At 42.0% G+C, this 13,630-nt stretch overlaps 1 long non-coding RNA gene across 1 annotated transcript in view; it reads right to left on the reverse strand.

The window, feature by feature from the left end:
* Positions 1-12,482, reverse strand: part of LOC146889770 (uncharacterized) — a 40,481-nt gene extending 27,999 nt beyond the window's left edge. Inside the window, exon 1 of the long non-coding RNA XR_014999726.2 lies at positions 12,141-12,482. This is a non-coding gene — a long non-coding RNA (uncharacterized LOC146889770). The remainder of the gene's footprint in view (positions 1-12,140) is intronic.
* Between the last annotated feature and the right edge of the window lie 1,148 nt (positions 12,483-13,630).

A 13,630-nucleotide genomic window follows, 5' to 3' on the forward strand; every position in this document is an offset into this window, starting at 1 on the left:
CCCTCCCCCCTAATTGATAGCTGCCCCTTTCCTCTTAAAGTGTCTAGATGTGGGTGATAAATGCATGGTCACGTGATTGGGACTCAGGCTTGTCTCAGGCCTCCCAGGGAGAGGCAGCAGCCCCCGCAGGGGTGCTCCTAAACTGAGGCACTGGCACCAAGATAAACTATCTGCGAGTCAATAAATAAATCAAGTCTTCTCCCTCGCTTATTGATCTGCACATCCTCCCTCTCACCACTCCTACGAGAAGGGAACGGGTAATTAGGCTGTCATACCGCTGAATCTGCCTTCCTTACTCTGTCAGAAGGCTCTGGTATTCCCCATGGCCCCTAGCATGAGAGCTGACTCTCAATAGGAGGCCCTGGCTCCAGGGCGGGCAGAGAGGGCTTTCCACCCTGCTAAATGCTGGCCAGAAGAAACTTAGATAAAAAGTCCCCATGCCCTACAGCCCAGCACCTCTCAGATTACTTTTGGAGCCATAAAAACGAGCAGCTGACCAAGAATGGCCTGCCCTCTTCCCAGGGAGATAAGCCTTTCTTTTTTTGAACCAAAAATACAGCTCAAGAGATTACACAGGATCAGGAGTGAGACACCTAACCATCTGCCTGTTCCTATCAGAAACCAAGGGGTCTGCAACATAGCACTACTTTTGTTCCCAAGTCTAGGGACAGAGATTGTACTGATCACTAACACGGACCCTGAGATTAGCTCGTGGTAGATGGGCCTAACCCCAGCCCGGCTCAGCACCAGCTTACTCACCCTTTCCCTCTTCACAGGGAAGCCTGAGTCATCCATCTTTGCTTTCTTTCCCTGTCGGCCCCACCTGTCATCTGTTTACCGTCACATACTTAGTTCCACAGCGCACACTCTACTCAAACCCACCCTTCTTAGCCCTTACTTCTCAGTCTGAGTGTGATGAGGCCGCTGGGAAGCACTCCCTGACCCTCGCCAAGCTAGAGTTAGGGTCCCTTCTTCAAATATGCTGCCGGCTGTTAAAGGGTTCGCCAGAGTTGGTGGTGATGGTGTTCATTTACCATAACCACTCAAAATAGGCAATGGTGTCATGTGGTCTTTGCTATTTATCCCCCACCCCAGAAACATGCACAATACCTGATAAATTCTAGGTTCTTGGGGAACACACATGCAATGACCACATGACTGACCCATCAGCAAGAGCTGTGGACACCTCGTTACGTGTGTCACCTGCTGTTTGTCTTAGAAAAGGCATATATTTAGTGCTGGATAAATGGTGATTGTTATTACCCTATTTATTAAGCTTTACTGCAGTATGGGATGCAATTTTTTTTTTCAAGGCAGGGTTTCTCTGTGTAACCGCTCTGGCTGTCTCGGAATGTGGCTTGTAGACCAGACTGGCCTCGAACTCAGAGACGTCCACTTGCCTCTGCCTCCAGAGTGCTGGGATTCCAGGCACGCACCATCACTGCCTGGATGGGGTGTAAATCTTTTGATCTGCCTCTTAACATAATAAGCAGTGGAGCCTCAGAGGCATTGGAATAATTTGGAAGAAAACGGTGAAGATAAGAGTCTAGGTAATAACTATCTGATCTAAACCCTATGCTCTTTCTCTACAGCACCCTGACTTACTGGAAGAAAAGAAGAAAGCAGAGGGAGGGGATGGAAAGGAGGAGAAAGTTAACAAGGAAGGAGGGTTGAGATTAGTGTGTCTTTCCTCCCCACCTTAAACATTATGAAATTCTTTAAGCAAACCTTCTGTGGCTTTCCCCACAGCACCAACTTCACCTGTTAAAAGGTATCATCAGTCTTTAGGCAGCATCAAAATATCAGCTACAATGTTGCTGCCACCTCCCCGGGACCTGAAACATCAGAACCAGGAGGGACCGAATCTCTGGCCACACAGTCCCTTCCTACACAGTGACTTCAGCTGGCAGACCCAACATCCACTCGCTTTATCTGTATTCTGGACTTTCCTTCATTCTGGCCTGATTGGGACTTCTGGAGAGGGAAGCTGTGTCCTTGTGGCACTGAGCGGAGCCAAAATGCCTGGCAAGCAATCACCAACATGGAGGTTGGGGATCATCAAGACAGAGTCACAGAAATTTGTACGGAAAAGGCAGGAGAAGCATCAGATAGTCACTTAGCCCCGGTTTGATAGGAGCCTCTGCTAGGGCAACTGCAAAGTAATACCTAGATGCTCCGGGGGCCTGCTGTCTGAAGAGATGATCACGCCAGGTCAACGCCACCTCCATTTAGGGAAAATCCAATATCTAAAAATATGTTTTTCGATCTGTGACACAAGCTAGAGAACTCAGGGAGACTCCATGTGAGTCACAGATTTTCTTTATGGAAATGACTTGGATGATCCGGAGATGGTATCTGGCCTCTGCTGTACAAGCATCCTGGCCAGCCAATTCCACTAGATTTCTGCAGACGTTGAATATACACTAGCCAAAAGTCTGTATGCTGAAGTCGAGGACTAAATTATGGCAAAAGGCAATGACCTTTGTGCCTCCTGGCAATGAAAAAGTTACAGAACTATATGGATGGGTTGAAACTAAAATATTCCTCTTGGAATATTTCTACATGGTACCCAGCTTTTAGTAAAGAAACATAATTTAAATTTTGGCTATAGTGACCAAAAATGTTGCCAGTAATTCTCAAAAGTGAGAAACCTTGCTATGTTAATGAAGAAAATCCTATTTCTCAATAGCTAGGAAGTCCTGAAGATAAGCTGCCCTCATGTGTGTTTATCTCAGAAAAGAAAACGGTGTTGTAACTCACGCTGATGGGAACGGATGCCTACTAAGATAAACATCACGCTCTGAAGGTTGGTGAAGTAGCGACACTGATTTTATTTGAAAGAACTGCAAAACTTCGGGCTTGGGAGGGGGTTTGGTAATGAAGTCTTAGTCTCTCCTTTTCAGAAGAGGAGACCGAGACAGATGGTTTGCATGACATCACACTAATGCTCACAGCAAAGCTGGAAGAGGGGCTCGTGTTTCCCGGTTCAATACTCCTTCCTCTAGCGCAAGTTGCACCGAGCACTGCCTGGGCTGCATTCTCAAAAACGCAAAAGTTGCTGAAATGTTGGTGAGTTTTGGGTTCGATCGGTATTAAATCCATGACCTCGTGCATGTCAGGCAAACACTACCCTTGTGTAAAACCTCCAGCCGTGTGTGTGTGTGTGTGTGTGTGTGTGTGTGAGAGAGAGAGAGAGAGAAAGAGAGAGAGAGAGACTCACATATGCATAAAAGGAGAATAAATTTATGATAAATGTATCAACTGTGCTAATATAGAGCTTAGTACATACACAGACCTATGTTATGAAAACTCTGTTGTTATGCAATTTTGTCACGTTGAGCATCTTGGGCTGCATAAACCATGATAATGATGACATCACTAAGCAATACAACGTACAGGGCCAACTGTCATCACAGACATAGTCAGTCCATTCTTGACAATCATTTCATAAATGAGACATATGACTATACACAGCAATTTATCTTCCATTGTTGTACTATACAGCAAAAAAATATATATATAAATAAATAAAAACTAAATCCGGTCTTTGTTAATTCAACCCCGATGAAAGTTTTTAGCAAAAGCACGGCGGGTCATTCAAGACACTTTGTACTTATGCGATTGTTTGATTTTAGACAGAAAACAGTTCAGTGTTTAAATAAAAAGTGCAGGGTGGACAGTCCAGAACTCTTTCAAGGACTGAAAAGTAAATATTGTATTAGTATACTTAGACTTTGGCAAGAATCATTTTTCCAAAGTGCCATTCAAACTTTTTCAACGCTGCGGTCACCCAGGGCTTGCCTTGGGAGCATATTTTACTTGAGACACTCATACAGCAAGCATATGCTCACCTACAGTGAAGGGAGAAAAATGATGACTGGAAAAATGAAACGTACGTATAAATTCCTTCCAAAATAAGGCAGAAATCTGATACATATTATTTGCCTTCTGGAGCCAAGACCACACTTCGATCTCTGAGGTTTGGCATCGTCTCAGCCTGAATCATCTGACTTGAAGCAAGGAGGAGCTATCTGTAGGTCTTTCCACTCCTACCCAGGATACACACCCTATACACTGCTCTGCGTTGGGGCTAATCAGCTGGGCGAATGTAACATATCATTTCCTTTCCTGCACCTAATTTTCTCAAGTATACAATGAGAAGTTGGACACGAACAGTCAGCCTAGTATAGTTCTTGCAGGGACAAAAGACCTTAGGCCATTTTATTGCTCTGTTTTTTGGTTTTTTTTTTGTTTTTTTTTTTTTTTGCTTGCTCTCGAGTCTAAACAAGAGTCAACACATGTCCCAGGGACAGAGAGATCTGACGTGATGATAACGCATACAGAGTCAAATATAAAGATTTGCACGGATCACACATGTATGCACATGAATCATGGATGTTAAGCAAGAGAACAACAATCTCACTGATAGCCCAGAATCAGACAGAACTTGAGAAGTTGGAAGAAACAACCTCCCAGCAGACAGACGGCAAGCTGTCAGAAATATTAACACATAAAGATCTTTCTCTTTAGCAAAATATTATTTATGTCTTGCCCACTTCTCCTGCCTAAGCAGTGAAATTAGAACTGGAAACTCAAGATGAAGTTGAACAAGGTAAGTCACCATTTCTTTAGTCTATGAACACTACATTAACTCAGAAAACCACACACCAAGGCATGAATTTTACTTTATACTATACAACAATGCTAACTCTAACCTTAAACTTAATTCCCAAAAAGACAGAAAAAGATTATAGGCCAAATTGTGTTCTTAAATTTCAATTTTAATTTCAAAGGTAGAAATCCATGGTAGAAATCAATAATTCAAATAGGTAAAAAACAATCTACCTTAAGGAATTCAGAAATAACCAGGTCTGACGGTATGCATTCCTTAATATCAGAAGTCGGGAGGCTGAGGCAGGAGGATCAAGAGTTTAAAATTAGCCTGAACTACATAGTAAAATATCCCTGACTCACAAATAACATAAAGTGAGTGTAGCGATTTCTCAGAAAATTAGGAAACAACCTACCTCAAGACCCGGTAATACCACTGTTAGGTATATACCCAAAGGATGCTCAATCATACCACAATGACATGTGCTCAACTATGTTCATAGCAGTATTATTTGTCATAGCCAGAACCTGGAAACAACCTAGATGCCTCTCAACTGAGAATGGATAAGGAAAATGTGGTACATTTACACAATGGAGTACTACACAGCAGAAAAAAGTAGAGACATCTTGAAATTTGTGGGAAAATGGACGGATCCAGATAACATCACATTGAGTGAGGTATCCCAGAACCAGAAAGACAAATATCATGTGTACTCACTCACAAGTGGCTTTTAGATATAAAGCAAAGAAAAACCAGCCTACAGTCCGCAATCTCAGAGAACCTAGACATATATGGATTGAATCTACATGGGAAGTAGAAAAAGACAAGATCTCCTGAGTAAACTGGGAGCATGGGAACCATGGGAGAGAGCTGAGAGGGTGGGGGAAGGAAAGGAAAGGAGGAGAGAAAAATATGTAACTCAATAAAAACAACTAAAAAAATAAAGGGAGTGCAGAAACCCTGCTTAAAATAAAGTATTTGATAGAAAGCATAATATTTTTGCCAGGCATAGTGATACAAGCTTGTAATCCCAACACTCAGGAAGGGAAGGCAGAAGAATCATGAGATTGAAGCCAACTTGGGCGACATTACAAGATTTCATCAGAGAACTTCCTAATGCAACATTAATTAATCTTTGTACCAACTAAAATGTCAAGAAATTTAGTAATGCTATTTCAGAAAAAAAAATAGAGTGGCTGTCAATTAAAAATGTGGGAAAATATCTACTTCCCTGAAGAAGCTTAGAAAGCCCTTTGGAGATGAGTACATTTCAAGAAGCCGTTTGGGACAGCACCATTTCCACCGTGGGTTCTGCCTCTCTGCCACATCACCACGTCTTTTCAGAAGCCACTAGCACAAGCACAGAACCTGTCCTGGTGATGCAGTTTTTTGGCCACTGGACAGAGTAGATAGAGGAAGCGAACATTAAAATCAGTATTGAGCTGTTTTTGTTCTTTGCTGTTTTTGAGTCTTCCTTAAAAATAAAAAAATAAAAATAAACCCTTGAGGACTGATTGACCAAACAAAGAGAGAAAAAATGGTTTTAGAAAATGCAGGCTGGGTGTGAGTGGGCACACCTGTAACTTTGGCACTCGGGAGGCTGAGGTAGGAAGATTGCAAGTTTGTGGTCATCCTGGGCTGCATAGCAAGACCTGGTCTCAAAAGAAAGGAAGAGAGAGGAGGAGGTAGGAAGGTAGAGGGAGGATGAGACCAGGGAAAAGAAAATGAAAATATAATATTCTTTGTAACGAGAAACAAATTTAGATAAATTGGTGAGTAGTGATATTGTGTCTGTCCATCTATTCATCCATCTGTCTGTCTGCCCTGAAAGGAGTAAAATGCAGTTTGGACAAGCATTCTTACCTGTCCCAATGACTTTGATATGCTCCAATAAATATGTAAATTCACAACAGCACTGGAAATAAGAAGGAACGGTGTCAACAGTGGAGGTGTTGGGAAAAAAAAAATCACAAAGCAAACTAAGAAGGCAGAATTGCGAACTAGCAGAACCAGTGCAGCGAGACACATAGGCAAGGAGCCTGGAGTGGGTGGTGATGGGAGCATCGGGCAGAGAGGGTCAAGGAAGAATCCCCCCTTGCACCAATTGGCACTGTGCATTTAGAAAGACTGTGTGGATCCACCAAATGGCCACTGCTTGCACTAGGCTGAGTGAGGGGACTGTGATCAGCTCAGGGACTCACACAGTTGAGTGTAGCTCAGACCAAACGCATATGATCTGCCACAGCACCCAGTGGTACCCCTGAGATCATCTAGAACTCAAGCCTCCTCTTTTTTCCCCATAATCACTGCAGGCTCTTATAATCTGCAACCGCAGCTTTGAAATACATACTCAATAATACCAAGATGCCAGAAGAAAATGCTCCATGTAAGAAAAAAGTAAAAGCACAGTTCAGTTTAAATCATTTTAAACCGCTGATGCATAATATAAAGTTATTATTTTATTATAATTTGGAATTCAAGTTTCAAATGATCCCAAATTTGTAGTTGGTGAAGCGTAAGAAAAAAGAAAGTCCTCTGCATTTTGTTTTCGAGAAACTTATAAAGGCTGACAAACTCTGCAGTCAAAACTAATCATGTTTAAAACCCTTATGAGGTTAAGAGCAAAACTTCCAGTTAAACAGAATAGATTAAATTTTCTGTTTGCTTTGTTTCCTTTCAAGACAATGCTAAGAAAATGAAGGGGAAATTAAATGTACACACAGGCACAGAAAGCGAGTGTGCAGAAGAGAGAGACAGAGAGAGAAACGGAGAGAAACCTATAGAATCAGTAAGAGTCAGAGCAAGGAGAATTAAGGAGTAAAGTGGCTGGCAGCAGATGAGATTTGTAACATGAAAGGAAAAAGAAGACACTTCCTACAGCTCAAACATACATGATGGAATCCATCCTTGGTTCCTCTCTCAGCGTCAAGGAGATGGATGGACTCAGCAGGAAGTGTAAATGAGGTGAGACCAGACCCTGATAGCCCTCCCTCTAGGTGGACTCAGTGGGGAGTCTGAATAAGATGGGACCAGACCCTGAAAGCCCTCACTCCAGAGGTGGGCAATTGCCTCTAGTCTACCTGAAGAGGACAGGGAGGTAGAGATTCTGCGACATCAAATCTGGAAAGTTCTGTGTTCCTGGAACATGAAGCACAGAGGAGAAATCAAACGCAATCTATATCCAGAGGTTTGGGGAGCCCTCCAAACTTAGCCTGATGATACCCCCCCCCACAACCCCCAAGATTGCCTGACTGGCCTGAAACTGACTTTTTTGATCAGGTTGGCCTCAAACTCATAGACATCAACTTGCCTCTTAAAGTCATGCCCCACCACACCCAGCGACTGTAGGATTCTTAGTCTATCTCATTCAATACAATAGATTTGAGAAATCCTCTCTGAGACAGCAATCTTTTCCAAGATAAAGCTAAGTACAGCCAGTAAGTACAGCGAATTCTTTATCATTAAATCATTCTGACTCAATTAGTCTATGCCATAACAATGGGTATGTATTTGTAATACCACACTTAGAAGACTCCAATAAATACTTTCTCCCTCGGAATCAAGCACTCAGTAAGACCTGGCTTCATATTCAGGATACTGAGGCAAATGGTCTTCAGCAAGTCTGAGACTAGGCCTGGGCTAAAGAGTGAGACCACGTCTCAAAATTTTTTTTCGCAGCATCTGCATACAATATTCAATCAGCTATGTAGAGAATCCTGTGTCACTAGATATTCGAAGGCAGTTTCCAACACAGAAAACAAAGACAAAAATAATGAATGAAACAAATGCAGAAGAAACTGACAACATAACAGAAGAAACCCTGCTGTTACAGCTATGGGTCTAGTTCGGTGGCAGAGGGATTGCCTAACGGTAAACGGCACAGGGTTCCATCTCCAGCACCGCGAGAAGAAAAGAGAAGAAAACTGCGCTTAAAGAACAACGCTAAGCAGCAGTAAGTATCCACGAAACAAGAACAAGGTGCTTTTAAAAAGTACATCTAGTACAATGAGGAGAAGGAATTTATTCTGTAGGAGAACAAACCTTTAAAGGATATAGAATCACACGCTTGGGGAAATTACACAAGAGTTACATGAGGGGCTGAGGAGACGGCTCAGTCAGTAAAAGTGCTTGCTGCGTAAGCATGAGGACCCAAGTTCTGACTCCCAGCACCCACAAAACTGGAATCTGTACCCCAGTTCTGGGGGAAGAAGAAACAAAAGAATCCCTGGAGCTGGCCAAACAGCTAGTCTTGCAGAGTTGGTGAGCTCTGGGTTCAATGAGATGATAGAATAAGAAATTTGATATCAGCCTCTTGCCTAGACACACACACACACACACACACACACACACACACACACACACTGCTCAAACAAACAAACACATGGAAATTAGGTGAAATGATAAAGAAATGGAACAGAAATCAGAAAGAAGAAAAGAAAGACTAAGGCCAAAGACACCAATAGTTGTTTCATAGAAAAATAAATAAACTGAAGTAGGAAAATAGTAATGAAGCCATATAGAAATGCATCACAAATGAAAGATTATACAGAATAAAACCTTTAGAATAACGAGAAATATCGCAAGCCGCTGCTTCTGGTGATTCTTCCTGCTAGACAAGGGGACCAACCGGCGCAAGGCTCTCCTAGCGCTCCAGACATCAGATGTCTGAGGGTTCCTGCCTGCCAAGATGCTGCTCAGAGCTTGAACAGTGGGAAGGATTCATTTCTCCCTCTGTCCAGTGTTCATCCAGGACAAAAGTTCTGAATGGTTCTGGAGAGTCACTGTCCCCACCAGGTTTGTTTCTGAACACACGCGAAGAGCTTCTCACGTGAGCACGAACAGACAGGGGAAAACAGGACTGTTAGATTATAAGGCAGAGGAGGGAAAAATACCATTGACTGAATGCTTTAAAACATTTCTAAACGAAATTTTTCAAAAATGCACACGCACAGCAACAGAATAATAACATAAATACCATTTACGAACCTTAATAATTTTAAGTCCCCAGTTGTTTTATTTTCATTGCTATCTGGTTCCCCCGCCCTCCACATAACTAGGTTATATCCAAGTTAAACAAGGAATTAAATATCATTGTACAGACACACAAGCAGTGGCGCACATACACATGCAAACACAAGCAAAAGGGAAGACTTTTCTTTACTTAAACCACAGTTCATTGTCATCACTAAGGGTAATTGGTAGTAGACCAAACACTGATAACTATCTAGGGGATAATATCTTGTTCACATTCCCCTAAACATTGAAATTCTCTTTAATTTTCAGAAAGATGTTAACTATCTGGTTGCTCAAGGTGAAGTGTGTAGAAAAGAAAATACACATATTAAATCTTTCCTCCTCCATTTACTTGTTTTCAAACTTGTAAATTTCTTCCCTGACATCCTCTAAAATTCCCTAACAGTCTTGGGTTCTGAAGGACTGTGTTAGCTGTGTACATGCAGGTTTTATGATCTATGGGTTTAAACAGGCTTGTCTTATTTCGGTTCCTCATAATTGTTCTATTATTGCGTATTGAATGACATCATATCATTATAATATATAATATTATACTATTGCCTATTGAATGTCCAGACTACCTAATGTCAGACTCTCTCAGTCAGCTCAAGTATTTTAGATGGAAGCCACAAGCCATTCATCACTTCTCTGTACTTGCTATGAAGGATTACTCCGGGCTTCTGTTATATAACTCCTGCCCCCATGTCTGTGATTGGTCTCCTCCCAAGCTACTCTGGTTCCTCTGAGCAGGGAACATGATGGAGAGACTCTTGTCAGCGCCGGGTCTAGACCTTAGTAAATGAGCAAACACCATGAGTTCTCATCTCAGCGGCCTGTTGTTATTTCAAAGTCTCCTCTGTGGGAAGACCTAGGGAGTCTATATTTTTCTGAATTCAGATCTGTCACAATTATACTTCATAATTATTACTGCGGTGTAAATCCAAAACTCTGGGCGTTTACTCAAGCTCTTTGGTCTTAAATCTTCTCTGACAAAAAGCCTAGTTCATCTGCCTTATCCCATAGCGTGCCAGCAGTCAGAGACAGTGTGCAACAGAGATAATATAGATACAAGAAGGAAGGGAAGAAAGGTGGGAGGCTAAAATAGTAAAATATTATCAATAATGAGGTCAGGAAGATCTGCTTAATTCTTTGTTAGGACAAATACCTAAGCCTGTTGATGGCACACAGTGGGATCACTCTGAGTGAGTACCACATATGTCACCTCCAGACATTGAGATTTTCTTGTGATAAGCAAATTCAACACACACTCTCTCTCTTCTAAAAGAAAACCAACTGGAAAGGGGAAGAGAATGTCTAAGGACAAAGTGCAAGAACATACATGTAACAGGGTACCGTGATGAAGCCCAACACTCTGTATGCTGATCTAAAACTAATCTTTAAAAAAAAAAAAAGACGAATTTTCTCTTCTAAATTTTTCAGAATATACAGTAAATTTTATTGTGATCTATTGTATCTGGTCCGAGCTCCAGAACACTTGAAGTTAGTTCCTTTTTCATGCCATTAACCTGTTCCTTTTACTCTTCCCGTCCTGACAACCCCAACTTTGCTCCTTTTGTTCTGTGAATTGATTCAGTTCAGTTCCCTCATTGAGTGTGACCGTAGGAGTTTTGTCTTTCCGTGCCCAGCTTCTTTTGCTTAACGTAATGTCCTTTAGGCTCATCTATGGCCACAAAGGATGGTATTTTCTCTTCTCTCATCACTCACTCACCGAGGGACATCAAGGTTGACTCTAAGACTTGGTAGTGTGGATGGAAGGGGAATCAAAACGAGAGGGCTATGTCTGTTTGATATACTGATTCTCTTTCTTTGGGGCACAACACACCCATGAGAGTGCTGTACTGAACGCTACTTCCACTCCTAGCCTTTTAAGGACCCTTCCAGCTGTTGTGGACACCAGTTATACTAATTCCCATTCCTGCCAACAGCAATGTTTCCCCTTAGGTTACCTCTATAGATTATATCATATTGAATGTAGTTGTAATGTGATTATGACATCAATTTAAGATTTTAAGTTTTAGCTTTTAAGTTTTTAAAGTTGGCTCTTTCTTATTGTTATTTTTTATAGTCACATTAAACATTTACACGCCTTTGAATCCAAAATGAAAATAAAAAATAGGCAGACTCTAGCTTCTAATTCTGTTTCTTCTACCCCATTTCCTCATTCTGTTATTAATAAACTTTCCTTACAGTTTTTTTTATTTAAAACATTTCTATTCAGATTACTTTTTTCATAGATGCAGATCGGCACACCAGATACATTTTCCCACCATAAATTTTTTACTAACAATAAATTCCAGACATTTTTGCATAAACTTATTGATTTTTTTTTTAATGTATTGCTTCCTAGGCCCAGTTAGAATTTGTGGCTATAAAACAGAACCATCAGCAGGAAGCTGCTTGGGGGGAATTGAAAGATGTAATAAAATTGTATTTTAAAAAATCCAGCAAAACAACAGATTGGAACTTTGTAGTAAATCTTCTTAAAATGACTCACCAAGTTCACAGCCTCGCAGCATGTTGCTAGGAAAAATTCGAGTAGGTGGCTGCGCTTGGGAGAGGTGCACGCAGCGTACAATTTCACCCGGCGAAATGTTTCACTACTACAATTTTCCTGCGCTTTTGTCTTTTCAAAAAGTAATGTGCCTTCCTATTTTAGCGGCACCATTTGCATCGCTATTATTCGGGCTGAGCTGCTAATTCCATTTTTATCTCCCCTTTGTTACTTGTTTGCCTTTCTTCCCTAGGTCTTCGCCCTGCCTTTATCTTGTCCTTAAACCCAGACCTCTGCTGCGGGAACGGCGCCACGGACTTTCTAGCCACCTTGCCAGGCCTCGTCCCGATGTAATGATAGAAGTTCCCTTGAACCACTGCCAGCCAAGCGAGGCCATCCCACACATGTTTGCTATGGAAACCCCTTCGTGACTAATGGGCTCTCAAAAGAAGGCGTTTCAAAACTGAAGCTCGAAATGGTTTTCTTTTTCTTTTTTTTTTTTAAGTGTATCCTACAGTGAAGGAAAAAACATAGAACAATTCCCTCAAAACTGCAAGTTGCCATATTATTTTAGGGTGCTTGTTTGTGAAGTGGATTTCTATAGCCTGAAGCTCCAGTCCCGGACGTCACGAAAGCCTGGCTTGCTCATTCGCCCAGGCCCTTTAAACCCAGCCGACCCTGGGTTCTCAGCTGCTGTGTGTTTATGAGTTCAGGGTTTCAGGCTGTGTTGAGTGCCTTTCCTTAAAACAAAAGGTAAGACATTTATTTCTCCTCTTTTCTCTCCTTTTTTGGAGGCAGGGTCACATCTGTAAATCAGGGTACCCTCAAATTCACTATGCAGCTGAGAATGACCTTGAACTTCTGATCCTCTTGCCTGAATGTTCAGATTCCAGAGGTAGCCGTGCTACATTTGTACAGTGCTGGGGAGCAAACCCAGAAGTTTGCACATGTTACCCAAACATTCTATACACTAAAGTACATGCTTAGCCCCTGTAGCATAGCCATTTCAAATCATGCAGGATTTGGATGCCATCGGATCATGAACTCTCAACTCACTACTTCTGCCTTTCCCAGGACACTAGAGAACTGTGAGCTCATCAAGAGGCACGAGACCAGACGCTGCGCTGATCCAAGATGGTAGCCTACACTACAAAGATGACATCACTACCACACCTTTTCTGGGGAAATTTCTTGGCCTATCTCCTATCTGGAGAGAGGCGGTCATTTCCTCCCTTGGGAGTTGATGAAGCCAAGACCATCTCCAGGACAAACAACGTTTGCTATTTCTTTGTTCCACACCACCCGTCACCATGGCTGACAAATACTGGCTTTGCCCCACACATGATTATTAGTTAAATGGCTGAGTTCCAGTAGGCATTGGACAACTGAGAGTCAGTAGGTATTGAACAACAGAGAGTCAATGGCATTGGATGTGCCTCTCGGGTGGAGAGACTATATACTACCTACATGCATGCTGTGTTTAAATATCTCAT

The sequence above is a fragment of the Myodes glareolus genome, chromosome 26 (genome assembly GCF_982192425.1).
Source record: "Myodes glareolus chromosome 26, mMyoGla1.1, whole genome shotgun sequence".
Lineage (NCBI taxonomy): Eukaryota > Metazoa > Chordata > Mammalia > Rodentia > Cricetidae > Myodes > Myodes glareolus.